Raw genomic sequence first — 11,976 nt, forward strand, 5'->3', positions numbered from 1 at the left:
AACTGCCCTCCCCTCCGGCTGTCATGTCGTCTGCTATGCAGACAACACTGTTGACTCCTAGCCGGAGGGAGAAACTGAGGGGAAGCAATAGTAAGGGCCAACTGGGCCACGGGAAGGGTGATAAACACCATAAGGACGGTAGGGCTCATGGTGGCGCCCCCTAAAACAGAGGCAGCCTTTTTCCACAACGGAAAACATGGGGCGCCACCAAGAGCCCGAATAAGGGTAATGGACACCCCGATCGAGGTGGGGGCCCACATTAAATACTTGGGCCTCCACCTGGACAGTCGGTGGACGTTCGGCGAGCATTTCAGACGAATCTCCCCCAAAGTAGAAAGGGCGGCCATGGCCTTGGGCCGCCTACTACCAAACCTTGGGGGACCGGCAGAAAATGTTCGTCGACTGTACGCTGGTACCGTGCACGCCATGCTCATGTACGGTGCCCCCGTTTGGGCGGAAAAGGTGGGGGCCACTCGACGCCTGCGTGACGCCTTAAGGCAATTGCAGCGCCGGGCGGCCAACCGCATATGCCGGGGGTACCGGACAGTGAGCTGGACGGCAGTGGGGGTGCTCTCCGGAGTGCCCCCTACGGAGCTCCTGGCCCGCATGTACTCAGAGGTATACTCCAGGATAAAGGAGCTACAGCGGGCAGGAGTTCTCATCACCGACGGTATCAGACGTACAGTGAGGGGACAAGCCAGACGAGTCCTCATAGACAGATGGCGGGGCATGCTGGAGGATCCCAACTTGCCCGGCCAGAGGACCGTCGAGGCTATTAGACCTCATCTCGTCCACTGGCTGGACAGATCCAGAGGAGGGGTGTCCTACAGGATGACCCAGGTATTCACCAGGACATGTCATGTCGAAAAAGTCATGTCGCAGAAGGAGGAGACGGAAAGGGAGAGGAAAAAGAGCGGGAGAAGGGGGAGACTTGTTCTCTTCCCTGAATCCCGGGACGACCCCTCCTGGCTGCCCAGGCGAAGAGGTCGCTGTGGTGGAGGCCGGGGGAGGGTCGGGCCCCGTCTCGCCCTAGATAGTACTGGGGTGGGATGAGGTCACCGGGGGGGAGTGCTGGACGTTTAAGTCTGGCGCTCTGCTCCCGGAGACCTCGAGGGAGGGATAAGGGCGGATTCCCACGGCGTAAGTCCTGGGGAGTCGCCCGAACCTCGAGGAGGGCCCTCCGGCTGACGGTCGGATCCGCTGCACCTTGTGGGGGACGGAGGGGGCCGCGGCCGAAGGGCGGGGGCCCGGGGCTCGAGCGGGAACACTCGAGCCCCGACCCCGCCCCCCAATACCAATGGGAGGGCGTGACGTGGAGCCGGTGTCCGCTCCGCGTCACAACCCGGTGGTATCCGCACGATGACGGACGGGGAGATGTCTTGGCCGCAAGGTTAAGGCATCTCCCTGGAGAAGGCTGGGCGGGGGGGCGTCCGGACGGCATGGGATACCAGCATCCCGGGCGCCCCCCAACCAACGCCCGAGAAGGACACCCGCTGGGATTTTAGTGCGGTAATATTCTGTGATTTATCACGGGGAAGACTTCGGTTTTTTCTGGGATAAGCAGAATGAGTCCCACATAACCCATGTTCTCATCCCGGAGGCATGGGTACCTATAAAAGGTTTCCCCAGCGAGTAAAAAAAAGGCGCGAAGCGACATCCCGGAAGTTATGCGAGAGCAGTTTCCGGGGTGTCGTCGCAAGCGCAAGGTTGCCACCGGTGGGGTTTAGTCGGTAAGAGTCCGGCACTACCCGAAGCCTCCCCCGAGGTAGAGGGTGTTCTATGCAGGATTCGAAAAAAAAACAAGATAGATAGATAGATAAATAGATAGATCCCCTCACAGGCATCTTAGACGAGTCTAAGATGTACGGGCATTAGCGCGCCCGAGATACCGGAGCTTAGGTGAAGGAAAACACCGAAAAAACACCCGGAGTGGAGACTCCGTTAGTCTGGTAAGAGAATCTCCTAAGGGAAGAAAAACCCTGACAGAAAACCAATGTTTCAGAAACCATGATGGAAAAGAAACAAGAGAAGACTGCCTTAGAGTCACGGATGCTTAAGGACCGGGGGGTATTGTCCCGGCCACCTCCTCGTCGTCATCAGACGTCGAGCCATCTGGTACCTTGCCAGCGAGGGTGCCAGAGGAAGTGGCTATCGCTCAAAGCGCTGTGGAAGAGCAGCAACCCCGAGTGCGGCACTACGGTGTTTGGCGGACAGCGGGAAGATTCCCTTTGTTGTTCTGGAAAGGCTCGCGGTTCATATGGGGAAGAAGTCGCCGCTTCCCGGACCGTCGACGGATATTTCACCATCGGTGAGCCAGGATGAGGAGGCTCCGATGGTGATTTCGTCCGACACGTTTCCGTAGCCAGTAGTGGAGAAACAAGCGGATAAGGGTGAGTACAACCTCCACTCTATTAAAAAAACGCGGTCGTCCGGCTAAGACCGGTGATTATGTTGGCATTGCCGAAGCCAAGGAGCGGCTTAACGTTGCCAAGAAAGAGGAGATCCTGTTTAAAGAGATTGAGAGGATTTTGGATCCGTCCACTGGTCCCGTCCTCTCCGCTGTGAGCCGGGGGAATATTCCATCTCGGGAGACGTTTCGCGGGGGTCTTGCGAACGTCTCCCCGCTGGATTTACGGAATCTGGCGCGGAAGTTTGTGTGCCAGATTGAAAAAGTATCTGAGGTATCCGAGGGTCTGGATAACTCCTTGGCTAGGGAGCTTTTGATCTCATCTTCCAGGCTGGATGAGATCGTGGGAGCTTTCGAAGAACGCCTATATGCTGCTGCGGATTCGCAGGTAAAGGGGTTATGGTCCGAAAATGAGGGCCTAAGGTGGCGCATATTAGGACAAGGAGGTCAACCGTGTTAACGGTGAACTAGGAGCCCTTCGGGCTAGCCTCCTTTCATTGGGGGCAAAATACGATGCCCTACTTTACAGTGGGGAGTTGCAGAGCGTGGAGCCGGCAAGGGGGAAGGAGAGCCCCCTCCATTGCTTGTGGAAGGGCCTCCTCTGACCGCTGCCATAGCGGATAGATCCCCGTTTGCGGAGGAGATCTCGTCGCTCCTGGATCGAAAAATTGTCGATCTCAGAGGCGATATTGTCTCGACGATGGCGGCCGCTTTTCGACTAGAGCCTGTCGGTGCTCAGGTTGGGGCTCCTCCTCCTGAAGGAGTTTCCAGATTTTTGGGTCCGACGGGCAGTGTTACGGGCTCTATTGCGCCCGTTGCTTCTCCCGCTCATGGGGGCTCTGTGCCCTCTGCGTTTGCGGAGGGGTCCTCGGATACCCCTGGGATCGGAGGGAGGACTAGGAGGAGAGCCAGGAGGCTCCGTACAGGGTAGAAAAGAATGCGCGTTGGCGCTGCGGCTTCGGATGCGGGGGCTCCTCGCAAGCGAGTCCGTATTCGTCCCTTGTCCACGGCGGCGGTGGCGTTGACTGTGGTCGGGGGGGGGGGGAAGGATCGGCCCACCTATGCCTCGGTTCTGTCCGAGGCAAAGGAGTGGATCGACCTTAAGAAGATTGGCATCTCGGGGATGGGGATGTGTCGAACGGTAACCGGGGGTTCGCTAATGCAAATACCCAGTCAGGATGCGTTTACCAAGGCGGACCAGCTTGCTGGTCGGCTGAGGCAGATCTTCGACGGGTCTCGATACGTCTGGATATCACGTCCGGTACGACTGGAGGAGGTGCGTCTAAAGGGTGTCATGGCCTTTTCTTCTCGCGAGGACATCCTGAGGGAGGCTGCTGACGTCGAGAATGCGATGTTGGGAACATCCGGGCTGGGTTAGTCCGAGGTACCCCAAAAACTGACGTCAGCACAATTTGGTTACGCTGCCCCGCTAAGGTGGCGCGCAAGTTGGTGGCGAAGGAAAGGCTTCGTGTGGTGTAGTCGGAACTGACAGTAGTTCCGTTGGCCCGCCGCCCCATACAATGCTACCGTTGCTTAGAGTTTGGACACGCGGCCCTGAGATACAGTTCCCTCATCTGGATCGAGGGGACTGTTATCGCTGCGGCAAGGTGGGGCATAGGGCTGCCGGCTGTTCGGCGCCGCCACACTGCGTTGCCTGCGCGGGCAGGGGCAAACTTGCCAATCACAGATTGGGCTTAGGGGTGTGTGCCAAGTTGGCCGCCCTTCCAAAAAGGCACGGTGAGGAGCGGATGGGTGCCGCTTCTCAAGATAAAAGACAGGCCTCGGGACGCCCGGATGGGGGTTCTTGCGAGGGCACATCCACCGAGGGAGAAGAGCAGGGGGATATGGAGGTGAACCCGGTGGACGTGGGTCTGCCTCCCTCTCCCATACTCGGTATGTAATGTTTCGTCTAATGTTATGGCGGCCTATGTTGACGGCTTCGGCCGGTCTGTATGGTCTGGTTACGCCCTTCGTTAGTTGGTCCATTTTTGTACGTGGTTATTTATTTATTTAATGTGGATAAGGACTGCGGCCTATCTGACTCGCCTCGCGGGTATGTTAGGTCCGGTTACGTCCTTTTAATGAGGTGGCGTTCGTTATCGTCGTTGTCCAGTGGTGGTCCTTGGACCATTAGTTGTTTCGGATGCAGGGGTGATTGGCATAATTGCCGGTCATCCCTGCTCCCATTGTCTATGTGTAGGGAACATGGAGGATGCGGCCACTCTGGTCGGCTAAGGCCGGCATGCGTGGTTTCGGTTACACCTTGTGACGTGACGGTTTTACGCCCGTCACAGGGCCGGAACGGCCCGGCCGAGAAAGGGTCGAGAGGGAGGAAACGAATTTTGGGTCGGCGAGCGACGAACTTTTCTTCGTCGACTCGCCTTTAGTTAGTTAAGTCCCGTAGGTTTACCGAGTGGAAGTGAGTGGTCGGAGAAGGCTCTAATGTATCAAAGGGAGCAGCCATCGTGGGATGGCGGAATTTGCAGCAAGAGTGGACGACCTGGGTGGAAGCGGTGCGCTCGGGGACGCCGGATAACACGATCAAGTAAGGTATTTATTGTCAAATAAATAGAATAAATACGGGCCCGTTACTTCCGGATACGTTTTACAGCCTCGGATAGCGGACGGAACTAAGCGGAGCAGCACATAAAAAGGTACCGACATCTCGAGACAGGGATGGCTACTCCAGTGGGGCCGCCGGCATCGTCCCGAAGAAAGCGGAACCGTCGGAGACTGATCACCTCTCGGCAGGTTCCCCAGCAAGTCGACAGCCATTAAAGAAGGAGAGAAGCAGTTATTCGGAACGTGCAGCGAGCAGCTACATTATCCGCACCAACATTCCGAAAAGTACCGAGAGCAGTTCCGAAAATACCGGGGCCACGAGGCCCACAAGGATCGACTATCGTCGACAGAGGATCAAGGATCGATTATAGGCGGCGCGCGCAGCGCCACCGACGCCGGCTACCGGCGTGCCGTGAGTCGTACACTGTTCGACGAGACTGCGGCGTGCGAACCACGTGAGACACTGACGGACCTCCATATATTGTAAGGCCACCACTTTCGAAATCTCGGTAAGAGCGAACTCGGCGGGGACTCGCGTCTCTAGTAACACGGCAAAAATTGTTACCTAGATTATTGTTAATTACTTTCGTTACCGAGCACTCGGGAGTGTGCAAAACGCGAGGCCCGTACCGAGATTCGCCATTAATGTAAGAATTGCGCCGCCTCTCTCTCCGTGGAGAGTCGTACCGAGTCGACAGTCCAGAATTTTGTGTATAAATGTTAGTCTAATTATTTATCGAGTTTCGTCTCTCTGATTGTCTTGTATCGAGTATTTGAGTCTTGTAATTTGGGAGATGTCTTTCTCCCTCGCCTCCTCGATTGAAATATAATACGGGATATGTTCCCCTCGGTAGCGATAAATATCAGACCACAATTGTTTTGTAATACCTCGAATGTCGAGGATCTACCGAGTCACGAGGCCGTAAATGAATAATATGAAGCATTAATCCATTTTCTTATACGAAATATATTTTCTTAATTTTTATTGAAAGATTCCGAGTTGCTGATTTAATGACTCTCCTTCTCTCCGAAGCCCCGAGTACGATTCCCCGCATTAAGAATCCCGCCCCTCTGCCAATTAAGAAACTGAGTTACCGAGCTTAAGCCGTCACTATCGTAGAATTAATTATCGTGTTATTTTGAGTGGTGCGGCCTGACCGTACCTGGCGCCCAAGCAATCTGTCGAATTTTTGTGTATAGAGATACCGAGAAAAGTGACGAAGTTGCGCGGCACTAGGAAGAAAAGTCCGTTGCAAATTTGGCGCCCAACGTGGGGCCCAAGGGAAAATTATTTTTAACCTCGGTTAATTAAGAAATTTGAGACTTGGCTTAAGCGACGGAGATAAGGAGAGGAGTCAGGAGAGAGATAGGAGATTTCTTTGCGTTGGCTATCGCCATCACACGGCCGTTCCGTATTTCCCAAACATTTTTCGTTTGCCTTATTATTTCCTCAAGATTTTTTTCTGTTATCTATGTGTATTTCCCGCCTGTATTTATTGATATATTTTGAGCTGGGAAAAAGATTTTCCTGTGAGACGGTTCTTGCCGAGACGAGTAAACCCCGAATTTAGAGTGCCATCGCGTATACATTGTTTCTCCCTCGAGGCGGAGAACCGCTGCGCGGGCTCGAGCACGCATTCCATTGAAGCTCGCGCGCGACACGGTAAACACCGCGTATCGGTTACATACAATAATGTTGTGTATCCTTATACGTTTCCTTTGCGACTCGGTGTGTGATATAGATTATTCGGGTAAAACCTTTGCGGTGTCGGAGATTGTATAGATGTCGCACAGTGGTGCCATATACGTGAATCACGGAAAAAAATTATATAATTTATTAACTTTTAGAGATCGGGCTTTTTTGATGATTTTAATAGTTTTCAATTGCACACATATCAATATTGTTATATGAGAAGAAATAAAACATCAATATAGATCTGATAAAAATTAGTTATATAATATATTTTTATTTAATTAGTGATGACCAATCTAAACGCGTGTTCAAAACAAAAAAAAATATATTTTATAACAAAAGAGATATTTTATAATATCTTTGAACTGAGCCTACTAGCCCCGGTCTCCTCTAGTCTTCTCGTTATGCATTTATATTCAAATAAAACAAATATAAACATTTTTCCATTTTTTATTATAAATATAAATAATCGCACTAAATCGCAATTGTAATTAATTGCATACGATAATATAGTATGATTTTAAATTTATATAAATTTCTGATTGAAGGGAAATGTAGATAAATGGTGAGATTTATTCAATGATCAAGATTAGTAAGGGGATTTACGATTTTATAATATTATTCTTTGCATAAAAAAAATCCGATTTAAAAACGAAATAAATACGCTTTTATAAAGTTATTATGTCAAATTTGTGAATTCCGTACAATAATTTTCAATATAAGATCTTCAAAAAAAATTGTAGGAATATATGGAATAAAAGCATAAAAATTTCATATTCGATGATACTTTAAAATTTTCTTCGGAACGACTCTAATGATGTCCACAGTTTTATAAGCGTTGGACCGCTAACAATGCGAGTTCATACGATTAACAACGCCAAACTCATAAGTCTCGAATCTTCAAATGTATGCATGATGATGATCGAATCGACGTTACACCGTATGTTCGATCTCGATCCATGCATTGATGTATCTTTTGATCGATTGGTTAAAATTACCGAGACAGTCGATGTTAAATTTACACAATTTTCAAATATCGCGTCCAATGTAACGAGAATCCTAAAGAAGTATCAAATGTAATACGCGCTAGCGACGCCTTCAATAAACATCAACTCATCGATTGTGAGCTGACAGCTTTCATTTTTAGTCCATAATATGTAAGAAAAAATATATAAATAAAGAGTTTTTAAAGTCTAAATTATGATGTAATTTTTGCATGCATTTCCATTCTCCATCTTTCTCCCACCCGTAAGCAGCTCTCATACATAACTTGTTGCGGGGTCCTTGCGGGGTCTGACGTCATACGGGGAAGGGGAAACGCCAGGCTAGAGACTGAGAGGTAGCGTGAGAGAGAAGAAAGAGATAGCGCATGTGAAGGAGAGATACTCGTATGTCGCGGCGAGGTACACGAAAGAGTGACAGATAGCGCGAGACTAGGAACCGTGAGAGAGATAACGCGAGAGAGAAGAAAGAGATAGCGCGAGGTGCATGCGAAGGAGATTTTTTTTTTAAATATTTTTTTCCAATATTAATAATAATAATTCTTTTATAATAATATTCTTAATATAAATGGGAGGAAGGAGAGGAATTATTCTAAAGTAAAATATGTGTTTTTATGTTTAAAATAATTTTTTTTTATTCATAAAATAGGTATGTGTAATATTTATAATTTTGTGTGTGTGTGTGTGTGTGTGTGCGTGTGTGTGTGCGTATGAATATGTGTGTATGTGAATTTAAAATTTAAAATATAAGAATATATAAGAATATAATAATATAATATGAATATAATATAAAAATATAAAAAATATAATAATATAATATGAATATATAAGAAAAATACAAATAATAAGATAAATAGATAAACAATATAAATTTAAAATACAAAATATAAAAATTTTTAATGCGTCGGCGGTTGAGTAGCGGCTGCGAGGTGGTAGGGCGGTGGCAGCGAGGCGGTAGAGGACCATTATGGGACAGCAAGGGGTCCCTTCTGCATAACAGAAAATTTTTTTTTATTAATTTATAAATATTTTAATTTATTTAAATAAATACTTACAAGTATTACATACTACCTCCATGACAGGTTAGGGAGAATATGGTTCCTCAATATCTCGGTCTGAAAAATTATAATGGTTCCTCAATATCTTGGTCCGAAAAATCATAATCTGATGATTCGCATAATGCCGATGGTGATGGCATATCCATTCGACCAATATATGGGTCCTCAGATCCTTTAAAGTAAACCACACAGCTTTTATAGCGACGTCGAAAGCATTTGATATTGTTGTGTGCTCTGAAGCATTTAGATAAACCTCCAGTTGTTTTTAAAATATCTTCATGAATTTCTATAAAATGGGCCAAATCTTTTGTTTGGGGTTTCTGTACACCGAGTTCACGATTTCGTAGAAACTGTACCACCGAAGACACCTTCGATTTTTTCTGACTCGCCATTTTCACAACACTTGTAGAATTCTCACTTTAAGTGTCCCAGCACAATCTCCAAAAGTTTATTTTGTGCAAATAGGACACATATCACATGGAAATATCTGACACAATGATTTTCTACAATAGCAACACCATCGACAATCCACTGCATTGTGTAATTTAATCACATGCTTTCGTACAGCATACATGTGTCCGAAATCTTGAATAGAGATCATACATGAAGTACATAAAGCCAGAGCACCACTCGTAGAATAATAAAAGTATATGGCGCAAACTTTTGTACGTCCGTTTAGCGCAAGGATTTGTGAATTAGACACTACCTTGTCGTGAATATCCGTAAGGTCCTCACTGCGATCACTAATATAATTACTGTCACTCAACAACAATGATCTTCGTCAGATTCGTCTACATTGTTATCCGACAACTCGTGATCTTCATCAGATGACTCGTCTAATATTCTCTCGAAATTATTATTTTCCATTTCTTTTTAACTCACTACACTGTGCCACTGACACTTCGCATAGGACACTTTAACTCGTCGAATGCTAAAGACTTTTTGACGCGGAGACAGACTCTCTCCATAAGTTTCAACCCCCATCCCTCTCAAAATTATCGCAATTCTTCCTTAAAAAGATATTTAGGAAGATGTTTCGCTCTCGTTTACGACCGATTTTCTGCGAGGGTACAAAGCAGCCGAACGTTGGCGCCGATACGTTGCATTCTTCCTTAAAAAATATTAAGAAAAATGTTTCGCTCTCGTTTTTATGGGAGATTTTTCGCGAGGGTACAAAGCTGCCGAACGTCAACGCAAATAGGTAGAGGCCTATTAAATCACGTTTGACATGTTCGTCGCAGCGTCGGCTTAAAATCTTCATTCCTTTCCTAATGATAAAATGTCCATAAAATGAAAAACATAGTTTTAATGAACTCTAGAACGCTCCGTTGACAAGTTCGAGCAGCCGGACATCGGCGCTTCCGTAATAAAATTATATTAACGAGGGTACAAAATTGTTAATCATCGGCGCTTGTTCTATACCTTTTTGGGGAAAATGTCTAAGAACCCTCATAAAAAATTCGTAAAGATACCATCTACAAATATTGCACTCAGAAAACTCCCCCTCCTTTGTCGAAACATCCCCCTCCACCCGCGTGACGTCAGCCCCCGCGCCTACGAGATACCCCCGCCCCGCGTGACGTCATACCCTCGCCACGGAGAACCCCCCGCGCCCCGCACCCCCCTCAGAGGACCTGAGTTAGAACTCTCATAGTATCCCTACTGACGGCCAAATATTTAAAGCGTACTGGTTCCGTCTCTTATCGCTCGGCGACGTCCATACTGGGTTTAATAACGAGAGATGCGCGTTGATTATCGACAATATTTCTTTCTCTCGCGATATTTCGCAACAATGACCACTAAGAAGAGCCTGGGATGGATATGCGCTCTTAAGGTGGACGAACTAAAGAAGGAACTCGCGGCTAGGGTTGTTGGGAACAATTGTCAGTAAAAGGGATTCTCCCCACTCTCCGGAGTAGACTGCTTAGATTCGAGGCCGCGAACTTAGCCGGGAAGGAACACGTGTCTACCCCCGAAATATCCGATAATTCCTCCGAAGACGAACCGAAAGAGGAAGAGGGGGCGATCGGGGGGGAGCCTAGGCAGATACCGAGACGACCCCTGACACGGGTGGAGGTCCCGACACCTCCAGAGCAGTGATGCAAGATTTCACGCGCGACAGCCACTTCGCGACAGCCATCTTGCAGTGGAGGGGGTAGGTCGGCAGCGCAGAGCGCACCGAAAAGATGAGAACCCTTGTCCTTCGAACATATATAGAAGAGGACAGGTATATATCTTTTGTCCTTTATTTTCTTTTGATAGAATAGAGCTCTAACCCCCCTACAGAATTATCAAGGCGAGAAAAATATAGATCCGAAAGTCGCTGAATCGGGAATCGAACCCGAGACCTTTCGCTTGCAGGGCGACTGCTCTCACCATCTGAGCTATTCAGACCCTTCGACCCTATATTTTTCTCTGCCTTAATAAAATAACTATTTGTAAATAACGCCTTTTTCTCGCCTATAATTCTGTAGGGGGGTTAGAGGGGATCTTTGGAATTAAAAATCTCGAATTGAGATTGTTCCTTAATAAAGTCTTGGCGGTGTACCAAGCAAAATGTGTGCCCCGTGCACAATTAGTTAATTCCAACGAAAAATTAATTTTCGTTGGAATCGACGCACCGACATCCGCGTATGGCTCGAATAGCCAATCTAGTCCCGATTTATATTTGATATATATCGAGCCTTTATATTCTTAGTGTTTAATTCACGCCGGCTGAAAAAGGCGTTATTTACAAATAGTTATTTTATCAAGGCAGAGAAAAATATAGAGTCGAAGGGTCTGAATAGCTCAGATGGTGAGAGCAGTCGCCCGGCAAGCGAAAGGTCTCGGGTTCGATTCCCGATTCAGCGACTTTCGGATCTATATTTTTCTCGCCTATAATTCTGTAGGGGGGTTAGAGGGGATCTTTGGAATTAAAAATCTCGAATTGAGATTGTTCCTTAATAAAGTCTTGGCGGTGTACCAAGCAAAATGTGTGCCCCGTGCACAATTAGTTAATTCCAACGAAAAATTAATTTTCGTTGGAATCGACGCACCGACATCCGCGTACGGCTCGAATAGCCAATCTATTCCCGATTTATACCAATAAAAAAATCGCGTAAATCAATATTTAAAAAAGAATGGTTAGATATTGAAGAATTTAAACTTTGGTTGCGTGAAGTGCCACATGACGAAAGTTTATTTTTTTGTTTGATTTGCGATAAATCTATCGCTAGTAGTTTATCGCAAATCCATCGTCATGCAGAATCCAAA

At 47.4% G+C, this 11,976-nt stretch overlaps 1 non-coding gene across 1 annotated transcript; it reads right to left on the reverse strand.

Annotated features, from left to right (window-relative positions):
* Positions 1-11,039: 11,039 nt before the first annotated feature.
* On the reverse strand, positions 11,040-11,115 carry Trnaa-ugc (transfer RNA alanine (anticodon UGC)). Its single transcript has one exon. It is a non-coding gene; the product is annotated as a tRNA-Ala (tRNA).
* Between the last annotated feature and the right edge of the window lie 861 nt (positions 11,116-11,976).

This window comes from Prenolepis imparis, unplaced genomic scaffold, assembly GCF_030444845.1.
Source record: "Prenolepis imparis isolate NDT839.2.m4 unplaced genomic scaffold, iyPreImpa1.0 SCAF_114, whole genome shotgun sequence".
NCBI classification, from domain to species: domain Eukaryota; kingdom Metazoa; phylum Arthropoda; class Insecta; order Hymenoptera; family Formicidae; genus Prenolepis; species Prenolepis imparis.